The sequence below is a fragment of the Erinaceus europaeus genome, chromosome 16, assembly GCF_950295315.1.
Source record: "Erinaceus europaeus chromosome 16, mEriEur2.1, whole genome shotgun sequence".
Taxonomy (NCBI): Eukaryota; Metazoa; Chordata; class Mammalia; order Eulipotyphla; family Erinaceidae; genus Erinaceus; species Erinaceus europaeus.
Genome location: NC_080177.1, coordinates 60,158,009 through 60,175,129, shown reverse-complemented (window position 1 = coordinate 60,175,129; position 17,121 = coordinate 60,158,009). Strand labels below are relative to the sequence as shown.

At 38.5% G+C, this 17,121-nt stretch overlaps 1 protein-coding gene across 2 annotated transcripts in view; it reads left to right on the top strand.

Annotated features, from left to right (window-relative positions):
* AKAP6 (A-kinase anchoring protein 6) overlaps positions 1-17,121 on the top strand; it is a 524,830-nt gene that overhangs the window by 259,933 nt on the left and 247,776 nt on the right. The gene's annotated exons all lie outside the window — the stretch shown is intronic.

Below are 17,121 nucleotides of genomic sequence, written 5' to 3'. Positions count from 1 at the left end.
CAGGAGCAGTGGATTCGTAGTGCAGGCACCGAGCCCCAGCAATTTCCTTGGAGGCAAAGAAAAAAAAAGTCATCTTTAAAAAGAAATAATTCTTAAACATCTTAGGAGAACCCAGCGAAACAGCTTATTTGGATAACATACTGTTTTGCCATGTGTATGAGCCAAGTTTGAGATTGGTCCCCACTGCATGGAAGGGAACTTTGATGCTATGGTCTCTTTCACTGTCTTCCTCTTTGTCCCTACACACACACACACGCACACGCACACGCACACGCACACACACACACATACACACACTTTCAATAGACATCAATAATTGAAGGTTATTCACTTCTTCAAAAAATAAATAGTAGAGATAATTTTGATGACCATCCTAAGCTTTCTAGAATTCTTGTAAAATTAATGAACCTCTCATTATCAAGAGGATCTACTTTATCTCTCCTACACTGGGTTATTTTAATAAAATATTTAAAATGATGATTTCCATCATTTTTGCTGCTATGTGGGTTTTTCAGCATATAATTAATACAGTTGTCATTATACTCATCCCTGTGCACAGGGAGAACCATGTAGAGGAAGTAGAAAACACTTGGATGAATATGCTTCTGAATATGTTAGAAGGAAGAATTATAGACTGGGGGACATTTGATGAACCTCATGAGGTTTTTACTGAATGCTTCAAATAGCTGATATCAATTATGAAGGGGTGGAAACCAAGTAGTGGAGTGTGATAAAGCATGAAGAAAAAGCACGTTGTCAAAGGAAATGAAAATTCAAGCTTTACGAATCTCATCTTTATTCCTTTCACTGATAGCATAAAACTGACAAAGGCAATGAACACCAATCCTTGGGTACCCAACTGTGGGGCTGATTTTCTGCCCCTCTAACACACTCAGAATTTGGATTGGATAAACATCAGATGGGTCCCATCTGAGTGCAAGTTCACAGGGCTCTAGAACTGTTTCCGGTGACACTGAGAGAGTGAAGAGGGGAAAGGAAGAGAGAAATGATATTTTAATTTTTTGTTGTTGATTATACCTTGTAGTGTGTTTTATATCATTGCAAGACAAAAAACAGCCTCACCATTATTTTGTTGCATACACTTAGCCTTGTGGAGTAGAGGATAGGTGTATCACCTTGTTTTTCAGAGGTCTAGGCTGATGGTGTGTGAATGTCAGTGACCTAACCTCCTTCCTCATACATGGAATTTAAATAACTGCCCATAGTGCTCAGTTCCTTGTTGAAGAGAACTTTAATGTTTCTCCCTTTTTCTTTCTTTCTTTTTTTTAAAGAAAAAAGAGGGCATTTCATAATAGCAAGATAAAGATATTCAGTGCTTTATTATAATGTAAATTGTATTAATTAGAATGTCAACTTTTCACTGGCATTGTTCTGACAGAAATTCTAATATGTGTTTAAACAGGAGTATATGAACTTTATTTCACATTAAGTGTGCTGTCTTAATTTCTCTTGATTTAATATTTTACAGAAAACACACATTTAGTTTTTGAGGTCCCAGAGGGCATGGAACATAAAAGGCACTTTAATTCTAGAATGTTTATTGTATTGAAAAACCACACTATGAACCAAGTTTTTCTTCTATTTGGAAATTGAGTGACATGGCCCTTTGTAGTCAATGTGCACTCCTGTCCTCCAAACCAGAATATAGAGTCCCTGACTTGGCATCCATGTGCTGGACTCCTATCCCAATCCAGTGCTAGCCACTGGAACTTTCTATGATTATGGAATATTCTACATTTCACTGTCCAATAGAGGAACCACTAATCACATCAACCTGCTGAGCACTTGACATGTGACTAGTGCAGCTGAGGAAACAGCTTCTAAAAATGCAATTGCCTTGCATTGAAATTTAGGTAGCCAGTGTTTGTGACCTCTGTATTCTCACCTTGTAAATTGCAGAACTCTTTCCAGCTGGCCATAAGGAATTTCAGGGAACTGTACTTGTGTGTATCTTATCCCCTTTGCTGGTGATCTCTGCCGTAGAGAGCCACAGTGAAAAGACCTTCTTAAAAATGGTGATCTTCTAAAGAAAAGCCTTGTTTTTGCCCAACAATCAACTTTTGGGGGATGAATTTTCTCCATGACTTATGTATTGGTTGGAATAGAATAGAGATAACACAGAGACGTCTTTCTCTCTGATTTGTAAATTGTCAGGGGATGTGATATACAGGTTTTTTCTCTAGATGTTGTAATAATCTTAAATTTCACTTCTGAAATTATGGATACTATTATTTAACAACTACTGAAGACCTGATGTGTACCATTGAGTAATAAGTAAAGATGATTACTTAGACCAGAAACTATCAAATACATACTGGAAAATACTGGCAGAACTCTTATCCATGTAAAATTTAGAAGCATCTTCAATGATATGAATCCAGTTGCAAAGAAAACAAAGCAATGGGGCTATATCAAATTAAAAAGCTGCACAGCAAAAGAAACCACCACCCAAACAAAGGGAACTCCCACAGAGTGGGAGAAGATCTTTACATGCCATATATCAAACAAGAGGCTAATAACCAAAATATATAAGAACTCACCAAACTCAGCAACAAGAAAACAAATGACCCCATCCAAAAATGGGAAGAAGATATGAACAGATTATTCACCATAGAAGAGACCTGAAATGCTGACAAACATACGAAAAAAATGCTCCAAGGCATTGATTGTCAGAGAAATGCTAATAAAGACAACAACGAGACACCACTTCACTCCTGTGAGAATGTCATACACCAGAAAAGGTAGCAGCAACAAATGGTGGAGAGGTTGTGGGGACAAAGGAACCCTCCTGCACTGCTGGTGGGAATGTAAATTGGTCCAACCCCTGTGGAGAACAAGTCTGGAGATCTCTCAGAAGGCTAGAAGGCTAGTACCCTATGATCCTGCAATTCCTCTTCTGGGTATATATCCTAAGGAGCCAAGCATACCCATCCAAAAAGATCTGTGTATACCTATGTTCACAGCAACACAATTTGTAAAAACCTGGAAGCAACTGAGGTGTTCAACAACAGATGAGTGGCTGAGGAAGTTGTGGTCTACATACACAATGGAATACTACTCAGCTATTAAAATACTACTCTTTGATGGAGCTTGAAGGAATCATGTTAAGTGAGATAACTCAGAAACAGAAGGATGAATATGGGATCACTCATAGAAAAAAATTGAAAAAATAAGATCAGAAAGGAAAACAGTAAGCAGGGCTTGGACTGGAGTTGGTACATTGCATCAAAGTATAAGACTCTGGGGTGGCTTGGAAGGAGGGTTCAGGTCCTGGAACATAAAGGCAGAGGACCTTGTAGGGATTGTATTGTTATATGGAAAACTGGGAAATTTTATGCATGTACAAACTATTGTATTAACTGTTGCCTGTAAACATTAATCTCCCAATTAAACTTTTAAAAGATAATTAACTTCCTTCCTTCTTTCCTTCCTCCCTCCCTTCCTTCCTTCCTTCCTTCCTTTCTTTCTTTCTTTCTTTATAAAAAGGAAACACTGACAAAACCATAGGATAAGAGGGGTACAACTCCATACAAGGCTGGAATAGTGCAGATGAAGAGTTGGGGGGAGGTCCTCCATTCTGTAGATAGCTAGTAGGCATATTTTAGTTATATTCCAAAGGGCCTGTGGATATACTAGTTTTTTTTTCCCTCCTCACCTATTTCCTGTTATACTTCCCTCACTGACTCCCAAGCTATTCTTTTTTTTTTTATTTTTTATTTAAGAAAGGATTAATGAACAAAAACATAAGGTAGGAGGGGTACAACTCCACACAATTCCCACCACCCAATCTCCATAACCCACCCCCTCCCATGATAGCTTTCCCATTCTCTAGCCCTCTGGGAGCATGGACCCAGGGTCGATGAGGGTTGCAGAAGGTAGAAGGTCTGGCTTCTGTAATTGCTTCCCCGCTGAACATGGGCGTTGACTGGTCGGTCCATACTCCCAGTCTGCCTCTATCTTTCCCTAGTAAGGTGTTTCTCTGGGGAAGCTGAGCTCCAGGACACATTGGTGGGGTCTTCAATCCAGGGAAGCCTGGCCAGCATCCTGGTGGCATCTGGAACCTGGTGATTGAAAAGAGAGTTAACATACGAAGCCAAACAATTTGTTGAGCAATCATGGATCCCAAGCTTGGAATAGTGGAGAGGAAGTGTTAGGGAGGTACTCACTGCAAACTCTAGTGTACTTCTGCTTTCAGGTATATATTTTGCAGTAGTTTATGGGTACGTGTGAACATAAGCTCTCTCTCACAGAAACTGGTGTATATCTAGGTTATGGGACTTTGTTAGAAAGTGAACTACCTGAGATAAAATTAGAGTGTACTATAAAAGGAAAGGTCTCACCCGAGTAATGAAGCTGAAGGGTTGTCATTCCACACGTGAAGTCTCTGGACACAGTCTGAGGTGAAGCATGTTGAGGTGGCAATCATTGTATTGGTTAGGTTGTGATTGGCGGATGCAATATTATTTGGTTTGGATTGGGAGATGCATTCGGGAAAGTGGGCCCTATCCAAGGGTTCCAAGACTGGGGGAAGTAGGGGCTCTATAGTGAAGATGTGAGGTTCCTGCTGTCTTAGGGTTCAAAAAGACAATCGATAGTTAATGTTATCATCACATTATTTGTTAATTGGGTTAACTTTGAAAAGTCCTTTTGTTATGGTTTGCTGTACAGTATCCAGTATCTTGTATATAGCTGTGCTATTGGATGCTTCTAATCTACTTGGTCTAGGCTTTTGAGAGAGTCCGCATATCAAATACATAGCCTATATATTAAAAAGATTCAGTTTGTGTTTTGAGAAACTTTGAGACATACAATTGATTTTCCCCCTCTCATATTAATTAACTACTGATTTATATGTCTACATTTTGCTAGGAGTGTACATAAACACCATTCCCACCACCAAAGGACTGTGACCCATCCCTCCCGTCCACTCCCACCCACCACTGGCCCAGGAAGGTGCATGTCTACCCCTCACCACTGGGTTTTTACTTTGGTGCCTTACTTACAATTTGATCAGGTCCTGCTTTTAGTTTCCCTTTCAGATCTTCTTACTCAACTTCTGTTGATGAGTGGGATCATCCCATACTTATCTTTATCTTTCTGACTTAGTTCACTTAACATAATTCCTTCTAGCTCTGTCCAAGATGGGTCAGAGAAGGTGGGTTCATTGTTCTTGATAGCTGCATAGTATTCCATTGTGTATATATACCACGGCTTTCTCAGCCACTCATCTGTTGTTGGGCACCTGGGTTGCTTCCAGGTTTTAGCTATTATGAATTGTGCTGCTATGAACATAGGAGTACACACCTCTTTTTGGTTGGGTGTTATGGAGTCCTTGGGGTATAACCCCAGGAGAGGGATTACTGGATCATATGGAAGGTCCATGTCTAGCCTTCTGAGAGTTTTCCAGACTGCTCTCCATAGAGGCTGTACCAATTTACATTCCCACCAGCAATGTAAAAGGGTTCCTCTGTCCCCACATCCTCTCCAGCATTTGTTGCTGCTGTCCTTTTTGATGTATGCCATTCTTACAGGAGTGAGGTGGTATCTTAGTGTTGTCTTAATTTGCATTTCTCTGACAATCAGAGACCTAGAGCAGTTTTTCATATGTTTGTTAGCCTTTTGGATCTCCTCTGAGGTGAATGTTTTGTTCATATCCTCTGCCCATTTTTGGATGGGGTCATTTGCTTTTTTGCGGCTAGTTTGCTGAACTCTTTATATTTTTTGGTGATTAGTTTCTTGTCTGATGTCTGGCATGTGAAGATCTTCTCCCATTCTGTGAGGGGTCTCTTTGTTTGTTTAATAGTTTCTTTGGATGTGCAGAAGCTTTTCAATTTGATGTAGTCCCATTGGTTTGTTTCTGCTTTAGTCTTCCTTGCAATTGGGTTTGATTCATCAAAGATGTCCTTGAGGTGTATGTGGGAAAGTGTTTTACCAATGTTTTCCTCTAAGTATTTGATTGTTTCTGGTCTGACATCTAGGTCTTTGATCCATTTGGAGTTGATTTTTGTTTCTGGTGAGATAAAGTGATTCAATTTCATTCTTCTGCATGTTTCAACCCAGTTTTCCCAGCACCATTTATTGAAGAGAGCCTCCTTTTTCCACTTAATCCTTTGGGCCCCCTTATCAAAGATTAGATGCCCATAGGTGTTGGGATTTACTTCTGGGCTTTCAATTCTGTTCCACTGGTCTGTGTGCCTATTTTTGTTCCAGTACCATGCTGTTTTGATGATGACGGCTTTATAATATAGTTTAAGGTCTGGGAGTGTGATCCCTCCATTTATGTTTCTTTTCCTTAAGATGGTTTTGGCAATTCTAGGTGTTTTCATGTTCCAGATAAATGATTGTAGTGTTTTTTCTATTCTCTTAAAAAAGCTTGGTGGAACTTTGATGGGTATTGCATTAAATTTGTATATGGCTCTGGGGAGAATATTCATTTTGATGATATTTATTCTTCCAATCCATGAGCATGGGATATCTTTCCATTTCTTGGTATCAGTTTCTATTTCCTTGAGTAGCGACTCATAGTTTTCAGCATACAAGTCTTTCACTTCTTTGGTCTACTTTATTCCTAGGTATTTGATTGATTTTGCTAAAACAGTAAATGGGAGTGATTTCTGGATGTCTTCTTCTTCAGATTTAGTGTTTGCATAAAGAAATGCCACTCATTTTTGTACATTGATTTTGTAGCCTGATACCTTGCTATATTGCCTAATAACTTCCAGTAATTTTCTACTGGATTCTTTAGGTCTTTCTATGTATACTGTCATCTCATCTGCAAATAGTGAGAGCTTGACTTCTTCCCTTCAAATCTGTATTCCTTTGATTCCTTTCTCTTGCCTGATTGCTATGGCAAGAACTTCCAATACTATGTTGAAGAGTAACGGTGACAGTGGACAGCCCTGTCTAGTCCCCGATCTGAGGGGCAATGCTTTCAGCTTCTGTCCATTGAGTATGATGTTGGCTGTAGGTTTGCTATATATAGACTCCACTATCTTGAGGAATTTCCCATCTATTCCCATTTTTTGTAGAGTTTTGAGCATGAACGGGTGTTGGATCTTGTCAAAGGCTTTCTCTGCATCTATTGAGATAATCATGTGGTTTTTGGCTTTGCTTTTATTGATGTGGTGAATGACATTGATTGACTTACGGATGTTGAACCAGCCTTGCATTCCTGGGATGAATCCCACTTGGTCATGATGAACAATCTTTTTGATGTGTTGCTGTATCCGGTTGGCCAAGATCTTGTTTAATATTTTGGCATCTATGTTCATCAGCGATATTGGTCTGTAGTTTTCCTTTTTTGTTCTGTCCCTATCAGCTTTTGGTATCAGGGTGATGTTGGCTTCATAAAAGGTGGAAGGGAGTATTCCTGTTTCTTCAATCTTATGGAATAGCTTAAGAAGTATGGGTATTAACTGTTTCCTGAAAGTTTTGTAGAATTTGTTTGTGAAGCCATCTGGTCCAGGACTTTTGTTGTTGGGGAGATTCTTAATAACGGTTTCAATTTCTTTGTCTGTGATTGGTGCATTTAGATTTTGTAGTTCTTCTTGGTTCAGTTTTGGAAGTGCATAGGTTTCTAGGAATTGTTCCGTTTCTTCCAGATTCTCTACCTTGGTGGCATATAGTTCTTTATAGAAGTTTCGCAGGATTCTCTGGATTTCTGTGGTGTCAGTTGTGATATCTCCTGCATCGTTTACAATTCTATTAATTTGAGTCTTCTCTCTTTTTTGTTTGGTGAGTCTGGCTAGGGGTTTGTCAATTTTGTTTAATCTTTCAAAGAACCAACATTTGGCTTCATTGATCTTTTGTATGGTTCTTTTATTTTCGATGTTGTTTATTTCTGCTCTAACTTTAGTGATTTCTGTCCTTCTGGTTGCTTTAGGTTTCCTTTGTTCCTCTTCCTCTAAGTCCTTGAGGTGTGCAGTAAGGTCGTTCATTTGAGCTTCTTCTTTGTGTTTAATATGTGATTGTATGGCTATAAGTTTCCCTCTCAGTACTGCTTTAGCTGTGTCCCAAATATTTTGATAGGTTGTGTCTTCATTTTCATTAGTTTCCAGGAACATTTGAATTTCCTGTTTGAGTCAGTCTCTGACCCAGTGGTTCTTAAGGAGCATGTTGTTTAGTTTCCAAATTCTGTGTCTTTTAATAATTTTCCGTTTGTTGTTAAATGTTAGTTTTACTCCACTGTGGTCTGAGAATATACTTCCCAAGCTATTCTTATCAAAGCAAGGACTACAAAAGCTGAATAAGGGCAAGAGACTGGCATACTTTAACAATGACTCTTTAGTCACTATCAGGCCACCCCATCAGTTGGGGACCTGATACTCGGGGAGTCCTGAGATTCCCAAACAGACATGATGGACCTAGACCTCTCTCCATTGTTACTGGTCATCTGTATCAGGAACAACAAAACAGACCCCTTTGTGGACCCCCCTAGGACCTTGCCCTCAACTTGGATCAACAATGGTAGAGAATGTTCCATCTTTGAAGAGAGGCTGGTCAACATACTCTGTGCTACACCTTAGGAAGATGGGTCCTGATATTGGTGTAGCTTGCAATGTTCCTACTGATGACTACAAAATATGAGCTCAGATCTACAGGGATGCAGAGGTCACATAGGCTCCTAAGCAGAATATGAGCCCCAGATCACATCATATTGATGGGGTTTACAGTCAACAATATTTATGTACCTTTCATAAAATTTGGGAGCTACTCTCTTCCCAGATCCAGCTTTCTGGTCCTTTTTCCAGCCATGACATCATCTCCCCAGACAATAACTTGGATCCACCTGCATATCAGTTTTCAGGCTCAGGGGGGAAAATTATTTAGGGTACCACTACACTGTGTGCTGTGCCTGTTATTCTAGACACTGCCTATTTTTCAAGCAGCAAAATTCACACTCTGAATTCCTCTATCTCTTTAAGTAGTCACATTATCCTTTTAATCATTGTCATCCCATATGTATTTGTTGTATTTATTTAGTGTTGTGTTAACCTAGTATTGAATTTTTCTTCTCAAAAGAAGATGTAAAACATCTTCTTTCCCATAAAGTATGTCTGTAAGTTAAAGGATTTATATTTTTTAGTACATCATGTGTGCATTATTATTGCTCCTAATGAGTAAGAAGTGGTATTTGCAAAATTTCCCAGTCTAAGGGTAGCCACACATGTTTTTTATTTTAATAGGATCAGTAATTTAACATTAAATCAACAGAACTCTTAAGTCCCTGAGTTCAGTGTTTCCCCTGATTTGATAAAATGTTAGGAGGTTGACACCTTGCTGTGCTGACTGTAAAGAAAGGCAAATATTAAAACAATAACCGAAACTTGCATGTTTATATTTTGATACTTAATTCAATTATTTTCCATGACAGTAACCAAGGGTTTTTACCAACACAAATCAATTAAAGCTTCACAATACCTTTAGGAGAGAGAGAAAGGAGTTTTATTTTAACTGTAAGAAACACTGTGAAATTGCGATGATACATCAATGATTTTCCATGATAATTAATCATCTGCTTGCAACCTGGCTGCTCCTTTCAAAACTACAATTCCTATCTTCCTAGAAAATTACATTTCAGGAAAATGTCATTCTGGAAAGGTATTTCATGAGTACTGAACATCCCGCTTCTTTGAAAACTACTTTAAAAATAGTATTGTGTATATGTTCTCGGACAGACACCTTTTTCCTCACCTCTGTCTACTTTTTAAAAAAATATTGTTAGTGACTGAATATGATTTACAAAATTATAAAATGACAGGGGTATAATTCTGCACCGTTCCCACCACCAGAGTTCTGTGTCCCCATTCTCTCCATTGAAAGCTATGATAGTTCTCTCAAGGTTGTAGATATGGGTTGACTATTATTTCTATAACTATCTCTATATATATGCATATTTTCCCCCTATGGTCCTACTCTCTGTTCTCTTCCAAGTTATACACCTATTACTACTTCCAAATGCCCTTCCTCTTTTCTGCTTCTCTCTGATGGAGTTGGAGTTCAGAGCCCTCTGGTCATCTTCCCCTATGGGGGTATGGACCAAAATTCTTTTTCGGGTGCAGAAGGTGGGAGTTCTGGCTTCTATAATTGCTTCTTCATTGGACATGGGTGTTAGCAGGTTGATCCATACTCCGAGACTATTTCTTTCTTTCTTTTTTTTTCCTCCAGGATTATCACAGGGACTTGGTACTGGCACCACAAATCCACTGCCCCGTGGGCATTTTGTTGAATTTTTGTATAGGATAGAGAGAAATTGAGAGGGATAGGGAAGATAAAGAGGGAGAGAGAAAGATAGACACCTGCAGACCTGCTTCACCTATTGTGAAGCGACCCCCCTGCAGGTGGGGAGCTGGGGGCTCTTGAAGTTCATACTCTGCACTTAACTCAGTGCCCCCCACCCCAAGCCTATTTCTGTCTTTCCCTAGTGGGGTAGGACTCTTAGACAGGTGAGGCTCTGGGTCTGTCCATTTTTTAAAAGCTAGTTCTTGATTTTTATTGTGTAATTTTCTTTTTAAATTTATTTTATTAGTGATTTAATAATGTTTGACAAGATTGTGTGATAAAAGGGGTACAATTCACACAGTTCCCACCACCAGAGTTTCACATCCCACCATCTTCATTGAAAGCTTCCCTATTCTTTACCCCTCTGAGAGTATGGACCAAACATCTTCATGGGGTATAGAAAGTGGGAGGTCTGGCTTCTGTAATTGCTTCTCCTCTGGACATGGGTATTGACAGGTTGATCCATATCGCAGCCAGTTCCTATCTTTCCCTGGTGGGGTGGGGCTCTGGGGAGGTGGGGTTCTGGGACACGTGAGGCTGTCTGCCCAGGGAAGTCAGGTCGACTTCATTGGTAGCATCTGCAACTTGGCAGTTGAAAAGTATTAAGATATAAAGCAGAACAAATTGTTTAGTAATCAGACACCTAAAGGTAAGAATATAGCAGATGAGATTTGGGGTCCTCATGTTGGAAGAAGTTAGGAAATCTATTTTAGGTATATTCCAAGGGGCCTATGACTACCAATTTTTGCCTGAGCCCCATAGATAACATACAGGTAGGCTAAAAGTATTGTCTATAAAGATATGGTGTCTGAGTTGGGAATAGGCCTAGAAAGCTAGATCAGGGCAGAGAGAAGCTCCCACATATGAGAAAAGTATATAAATATCACTAACTGTAAACCCCATCGATCTGGCCTAGGACCCATGTCTATCCTTACTTAGCATAGGAGCCTGTGCAACCTCTGTATCCCTGTTGGTCTGAACTTGCAGTCCATGGTCACAGCTAAGGACATTCTAGGCTGCACTCATTTCAGGACCAGTCTTCCTCGAGTGGCAGAGTATGTTGACCCTCAGATAGTAAGGCAGTTTCTATCATTGTTCTACATTGAGGGCAAGATTCTGTAGAGGTCCTCCACTGGAGAGGTTTATGATGTTGTTCTTGATGGAGATGAACAGTGATGGTGGAGAGAGGGGTCTGTTGGAGGTCTAGGCCCATCATATCTATGTGGAGTAAAAAAAACAGTGTATTCTCCCCTTTGAATTGTTGCAATTCAGAAGGTGTATTCTTGTTTCTATTATTCAGCATACTTAATTTTAATGCTTCATGTGTCAATCACTTATTCCTTTCTATTGCTAAGTTGTATTCTGTTGCATACAAAAATTGTTTAGCCATTCCCCTACTTCGTGACATTGAGATTCTTTTCCCCACTACCTTTTTAATTGACTAAAGGACCAAAAATTGTAAATAAATAAATAAATAAATAAATAAATAAATAAATAACACCTTTTGAGTAGAAGCACTGTATATAGTCATTGGAAAAACTATTTATGTTTATTTCCTTTAGGACAATTTATAGTATCCTCTGAGTTAAGAGTGCTTAAAAGTAAAATAGCAGGGCCAGCGAAATGGTTTGCTTGGACAGCGCACTATTTTGCCATATGCATGATCCAAGTTCAAATCTGGCTCAGTCAATAGTAAGAAAAGCTTTGGTCCTGTGGTGTCTCTCTCTAAGACAACATCCTAAAGATTAAAAAAGAAGAAGAAAAAGGGAATAAAAAGGTAGAAAGTAAAAAATAAGCATTTCATAGCTATTTGAAAAAGAAAATTTATACTTGTATTTAACTTTGTTTCCTTAGTTTATATTAGCAACATTTAAAAATCAGTATATATTTAACTACTTAATCTGTTTGAATGGCTGCACAGTGTTTATGCAGAATGAATATGCTCTCAATTTATTTAAGCAATCTTTTATTGATGTAAATTTAGATTGTTCTCAGTATTTCCCTAGTATAGCAGTGAGTGCTTCAGTGAAATTCCTTGAGCATTTACCGTGTTGCATAGCATAAGTATTTCTTTAGAATAAATACCTTGCATATGAAAACTTCTGAGTCAGAGGTTATATGCATTTAAAATTGTCATGCATTTTGAAATTGCCCTTGACAAAGATTGTACCAGTTTATGCTCAGTAATGCATGATAATGCCTCATTCTGAACTTCCTTGCTATCAGTGTATATTATCACATTAACTGATCTTTTCGCCTTTCATAATTACTAATAGCATCCTGTTGTGGGGTAGTTTGTGTTCTTGTATTTTAAGTGGAGTTTAATGTCTCTTTATATTTTTAGGGGGCATTTATATTTATTTTCTGAATACAGTTTGTTCTCTTTGCCCCTGTTTTTCTTTGGGTTTATGGGCACTTTGTAACTATTAAGGACAATATTTCTTTGTTATGTGAATAGAAAATGTCTTTTAAAGAAACTATTTTTTGGCATTCTTCTCCAGAAAAGTATAGCAGTCTCTACAGTTTGAAGAATTCAGGGTTAGACAGAGTTGGAGGTCAGGCTGATAAGCATACAATCATACATCTCTGGCCCCAGATTTCACTCTAGAAAGACCAAGACAGTCTAGGGAGTTTGCTTGCTTATACATGAGCAATCCTAAAATGAGGGATTATGTTATTGAACAAATGGATTAAATGATTTTTGAGCAGAGAGAAAGAGAGAGAGAGAGAGAGATTGAGAGGGTTAGTGGGTTAGTTAGGTGGTGGTGGGGGAGGTAGATAAGAACTGAACAAGGGAAGAGATTACAGAAAGAGAGGCAGACTAGAGATACAGATTAGCAGTTCTCTTTTTAACATTATCTCTTGTCTGTTTTATTATCTCTGGTCTCCTCTGGCTTACTGGTGTCTTTGAGAACAGCACATACCTACTGTCCTACAGCTGATAGTCATCTTACAAGAGTTGAATATAGTGAAGGGTGTAAAGTTGACTGACATTTTGCTATGAGCAGAGTAGAGTTGAAGCTTCAGAGCGATTCTGTGTGTGTGTGAAACCAGGCAGAGACCATTTACATTTGTATTTGCATGAAAAAAAGGCAGATATGAGTTCAAAGCTCATGAGAAGAATGTGCTCAAGGCAGAGCAAAACCTTTTGTTTTTTTTAAAATATAACTTTTGTAATTATGGAGCTCTAGAGCTCTACTTAAAGAAAAACATTAAGTTATACTCCTTGGGAAAAAATGAAAACATATACGCCTGAAAGTAAGGTGTGTTAACCTCCTTGAGTAACTAACAATTTTTCCTGTACCATTTTGGTCTTATTTGTGTAAAATATGCAGGCATTAAAATTTTTTATTCATATTATACATATTAGTCAATATTTTTTGTGTCTAAGCATATATCAGGCATCCTCTGTCAGCACAGGAAGATCTGTTCTACTGCATATTTTAGTAGCTCCTTAGTACTTTATTGTGTGATGTGCCACAATTTACTTAATGATCATTTAAGGTGTCCCCTTATTTATACTTTTTGAAAAAACATTTTATTTGTTTATTTTAATGAGAAATATAGGAGAAGAGAACTAGACATCACTCTAGTACATATGCTGCCAGGGATTGAATTCAGGACCTCATGCTTGAGAGTCCACTGCCTTATCTATTGTGCCACCTCCCAGGTCACATATTTATACTTTTTTAAAAGTATTTATGGAATTAATGTTCCTTATTTTCACACCAGCTGAGAATAGCCTGCTTGTTTCATTAGTGTCTCTACAGCAGTAACTCAGGGGCTCCAAACAATAATAATTTGTTCTAAGTGAGATCACTTGATATTCATCCTTCTATTTTTGGATTATCTCATTCAACGTGATGTCCTTAAGTTTCATCCAACAGATGCAAAGGAGACAGCCTCATGATTTTTAACAGCTGAGTAGTATTGTACCATAATAAATATATCACAATTTTTTAGCGATTCTTCTGATGTTGGACATCTGGGTTGATTCCAGGTTCTGGTGATTACAAACTGCTGCTATGAACATAGGTATACTCAAATCTCTTCTGGTAGATGTTTCTGTCTCTTTTGGGTAAATTGCCAGGAGAGCAATTGTTGGGTCATAGAGTAGAGCCATTCCTAATGTCCCAGAAGTCTCCAAATTGTTTTCCACAATGGTTGGATCATTTTTAATTTCTACCAGCAGTGAATAATAGTCCCATTTTCCCCCACGTCCTCTCTTAACGTTTGCCACTTCTATCCTTTCAGATGTATGACATTCTCACAGGTATAAAGTGGCATCTCATTGTTGTCTTTATTTGCATTTCTCTGATGATAAGTGACTTTGAGCACCTTCTAGAACACAAAGTGAAACATGGACTGGACATAGTGTTTTGTACCAACACAAAGTTCTCTGGGAAGAGAGGGGGAAAGAGGATAGGAAGAAAAGTTTTGGGGGCTATTACATAATTAAATTGTATGCATATGTTAATGATTGCACTGTAAGGCATTAATCTCTCAAATTGCATTTTGCTGTCGGTATTAAGAAATTACTATTAGTATAGTAATAGTAGTAGTTATGGTGATGATGTATAGTTTTTAACGTTCACCTTCTGAACTTTATTTTAGGACTGATCCCTGCAATTTGAGGTGACTACCACAAGGTGGCACAGAAGCACCAAAATGCTATAAACTATTGTCTTGGTTTCCTTGGAAGATTTAATTTTTTTCTCTATTGTTTCTAGTACTTACACAAATAGATGAAATTAGACTAATAATGTATCTAGATAACTAAACCTCAGTACATATAATTTCATTCATTTATCATCTACATTTAAATCTTTATCTTACATATGCTTTATTATTAAATAATTTTCATTTGTATCATAAGAAAAACTGTACATCTCAGACATTTTAGCTATACAATAAGATTTCCTAATACATATTCAGCTTTTTGTTCTTATGGTTATTCTCTTACTTCTATTTTTCATTGCTTGAATTTAAGTGAATAATTTCATGGTGTCCACTTCTTTTTGCCTATATTTCTGCTGAGATGATAGACATTCTTAGCCTCAGTAAGTTGAACTGCCCAAAGCCAGCCCTTGCCACATGGCTGTCCTACTTAGCTAGTGGGAGGCAATTAGTGGGTCAGACTTTAGATGTCCAAGAAGTGTAAATTCAACTGTTACATCCCTGTGCCTCACTGAGAAGGAATGGTGGCATTGCATGAGCTTTAAAATTTGATTTGACTTTTTCCATTGATTCCTTCATTTAAGGTTAGTAATTGATTTAAGGTATTTAAGTAATTGATTTAAGGTTAGTAATTTCCCCATTGATTCCTTCATTGAGGTTAGTAGGGAGCAGTAACTTCACTTCTCTTTGGGGAATTTTTAACTTTTTTTAAATTAATTTAATAATGATCATCAGGATTGTGTGATAAGAGGGATACAACTCCACACAATTCCCATCACCAGAGTTCTGCATCTATCCCCTCCATTGGAAGCTTTCCTATTCTTTATCCCTCTGGGAATATGGACCCTGGGCCATTATGGGGTGCAGAAAGTGGGAGGTTTGTCTTCTGTAATTGCATCTCCACTGGACATGGGCAGGTGTTGGCAGGTCGATCCATTCTCCCAGCCTGTTTCTATCTTTACCTGGTGGGACAGGGCTCTGGAGAGGTGATATTTCAGGACACATTGGTGAGGTTATCTGCCCACGAAAGTAAGGTTGGCTTTATTGGTAGCATCTGCAACTTGGTGGCTGAAAAGCATTAAGATATAAAGCAGAAAAAATTGTTTAGTAATCAGGAACCAAAAGGTAAGAATATAGCAGATAAGATTTGGGGTCTTCATGTTGGAAGGATCTAGGAAATCTATTTTAGGTATATTCCAAGGGGCTCTTGACTTTACCAATTTTCCCCTGAGCCCGACAGCCAACATGCAGTTGAGCTAAAGGTATTGTCTGAGGAGATGGTGTCAGAGTTAGCTGGATTAGAAAAGAGTAGCTCCCAAATATGGGAAAAGTATATAAAGCCTTAAGTTGTAGGCTCTATTGCTCTGGTCTGGGGCCCATAGTCAGCACAGGAGTCTGTGTAACCTCTGCATCCCTATAGGTCTGAGCTTCTAGGCTGCACCCAGTTCAGGACCAGCCTTCCTTGAGTGACAGAGTATGTTGACCCACCCTTCCTTCAGAGAGTGGTAGTCTCTCTTTGGGAATTTTGTTGTTCAGCCCCATTCTTCAATTACTCCTTTGGTGGGCCTGGAATGCAAATGCCTTTCAGAAACTAGAGCATGCAGACATTTTGAGGTTGTATGGGGGGGCAGTAACCTCATTTTGGACATGTAAGAGTCCTGGACCACACTCATATAACCCTAGCTTGTTGTTTGTTTTCATCTAGGAAACAAATAGTGTTGTGTTGTCTTTTCTTTCAATCGAAAAGAATCCCTGAAATGTTCAAAGTACCAAGAGACTGTGCATTTCCCTTGACTCAGCTGAAGGACTTTTGAGTCAAAATCTTCAGTAGTTTAAAATCATTTTTAAAATGATTTCTGTCCAGACATTTTTCCAGTGTTTTCATTCTTCTTTGGTGGGGGGAATGACTATTTTCAACTAGAAGGCATTTATTAAGTACTTACTCTCTAGTGCTTGGGGATAGTGATAAGTTAAATGTTGAAGAGAAAGTTTGCAGGCTGGCCTTACAGGGGCACTTAAATATGGATGAGAGGCAGTGCATGATCTCACTCACAAGAGCCAGGGTGCCATCACCTGCCACCTCTCTCCCTCTGTAGAGCTCTATGTGCAGATGTTACTTATCTACTGTGTTATGTGGAATTT